Here is a 2,503-nt window from a genome sequence, read left to right on the forward strand (position 1 = left end):
CAGATACCATCTGGGAACCAGAGCTGCTCTCTCCTTCACACCAGGAGGAGCCTTCCTTATCACCGGGGCACGGAGAGAACCCAAGTGTGTGCCTTCAAGCACCTCTTCTGCCAGGCTCCAAGCAGAAGGCTCAGCCTGAGTTGTGTTCTTCATCTTCTCCTGCAGGTTAATGGTGTTAAAATGAAGCAAAGGAAGTGCCTAGAAGTTGGGCACCTCTCCTTTCTGCAGTTGCTTTATTGTCTTCTCCTGTAAATTAATTTTTTGAATCAAAAGAGAAAGGGCCTATTTCCATAGTTCTCCTCACTGGGATTTTGGGCTTAAAAGGTACTCCGCAGTAGGGCAATTGTTAAGCTCTTATCACTATTGGCTGTTCCTCGTCTTCATCTTCTTAGGTGAGTTTTGGGGTTCTCTTCTTCCAAACAAAGGCAGGTGACCTGGGGTCAATGAGTGGAATTTCTTTCTTTTCAGGAACACCCACAACATCTAACAAGCTACAAGAAAGGCAAGGCTCCACATGAAATTTAAAGTGCTTATCCTCCCATACCTTCTTTGCTTCTCATTGTTTGATTCTTTCTCTGTTTCAAAATCAAAGCCAGTAGGGATGGTGAGTGGCTTCTCTGGCAGTTTCTTAGACAAAATGGACCCACCATCAAGAATCCCGAATCCAGTTTCCATGCTTTAAATTTGCAGAGCTTTCAGGATTTCCCTGAGCATTCAGGGTTTAAGAATCCACCTTGTAATGCAGGAGTCAGGTTCGATCCCTAATCTGGAAACTAAGATCCCACAGGCCTCAGAGCAACTAGCCCTCAAGCCACAACTAGAGAGTCCATGCATCTCAATCAAAGACTTTGTGGGATGCAATGATGATCCCGAGTGTCACAGGATTGTCACGAGTGTCATGATCCCGGCTGCCCCCATCCCTGCTCAGCTGCTGACAAAGACAAATAAATAAATAAATATGCAAAAATATTGTAGAGTCCTGCTTCTACAGGATTACATTTCTTGGATTTTCCATTTGTTTCCAACACCTCCACCACATCTTGCTGCATTTTATTCTCTTCTCTGACTTGCTTCTCAGTACTTTTTAAGATCTTCTGTATATGGGGAAAAGAACCTGAAATGGAATAGATATGCATTTATGCATGGCTGAATTAAGTTCCTGTACACCTGATACAAACACAGCATTGGACATCAACTCTATTCCAATATAAGATCAAAATGAAATTACAGAGAAAGTAAAAGTTTAAAAAAGAAAGGGGCATGAAGAAATGCTGCCACCCTGTGGCCGTTTTTCATAACAGCAACGTTAAAAGCTGTGCTGATGGACACGCTATTCAGAAGGCCTGTGGGGTTGAGTAAACAACTGCCCTCAAAAAATGTTCTAGGAGTGTTCATCGAAAAACAGGGCAGACATTCAAGAAGTCATCTGCAAGAGGTTTAATTCATAACCTTTAAAAAAATCACAGGAAACATTGTCAACCTTGCTAAATATTAGAGAAATCCAAATCAAAACTACAATGAGCTATCACCTCACAACGATCAGAATGGCCACTGTCAAACATTCTACAAAGAACCAAGGCTGGAGAGGGTGTGGAGAAATGAGAACCCTCCTCCATCAATGCTGGAAAGTCAACTGGGAACAGCTACTATGGAGTGTGCATGCTAAATCACTTCAGTTGTGTTTAACTCTTTTCGACCCTGTGGACTGAAGCCTGCCAGGCTCCTCTGTCCATGGGATTCTCCAGGCAAGAATACTGGAGTGGGTTGACATGCCCTCCTCCAGGGAATCGTCCCCACCCAGGGATCAAACCCAGGTCTCCTGCACTGCAGGCGGATTCTTTACCATCTGAGCCACCAGGGAAGCCTGAACATGCCAGTTCCAATAGATTAAAGCTTCCCCAAATTGTCACTCTGCTTATTTAACTTCTATGCAGAGTACATCATGAGAAATGCTGGGCTGGAAGAAGCACAAGCTGGAATCAAGATTGCCAGGAGAAATATCAATAACCTTAGATATGCAGATGACACCACCCTTATGGCAGGAAGTGAAGAGGAACTAAAAAGCCTCTTGATGAAGGTGAAAGAAGAGAGAGAAAAAGTTGGCTTAAAACTCAACATTCAAGAAAACGAAGATCATGGCATCTGGTCCCATCACTTTTCATGGGAAATAGATGGGGACACAGTGGAAACAGTGTCAGACTTTATTTTTTTGGGCTCCAGAATCGCTGCAGATGGTGACTGCAGCCATGAAATTAAAAGACACTTACTCCTTGGAAGGAAAGTTATGACCAACCTAGATAGCATACTGAAAAGCAGAGACATTACTTTGCCAACAAAGGTCCGTCTAGTCAAGGCTATGGTTTTTCCAGTAGTCATGTATGGATGTGAGAGTTGGACTGTGAAGAAAGCTGAGAGCCGAAGAATTGATGCTTTTGAACTGTGGTGTTGGAGAAGACTCTTGAGAGTCCCTTGGACTGCAAGGAGATCCAACCAGTCCATTCTG

The 2,503-nt window shown here is 43.6% G+C and overlaps 1 protein-coding gene across 1 annotated transcript in view; it reads right to left on the minus strand.

Annotated features, from left to right (window-relative positions):
- Positions 1-901: 901 nt before the first annotated feature.
- Positions 902-2,503, minus strand: part of GAS8 (growth arrest-specific 8) — a 33,169-nt gene continuing 31,567 nt past the window's right edge. Inside the window, exon 12 of the mRNA XM_010843916.1 lies at positions 902-1,114. The gene's annotated coding sequence lies outside the window, so the exon portion shown is untranslated. The remainder of the gene's footprint in view (positions 1,115-2,503) is intronic.

Source organism: Bison bison, unplaced genomic scaffold (genome assembly GCF_000754665.1).
Source record: "Bison bison bison isolate TAMUID 2011002044 unplaced genomic scaffold, Bison_UMD1.0 scf7180017864192, whole genome shotgun sequence".
NCBI classification, from domain to species: Eukaryota; Metazoa; Chordata; class Mammalia; order Artiodactyla; family Bovidae; genus Bison; species Bison bison.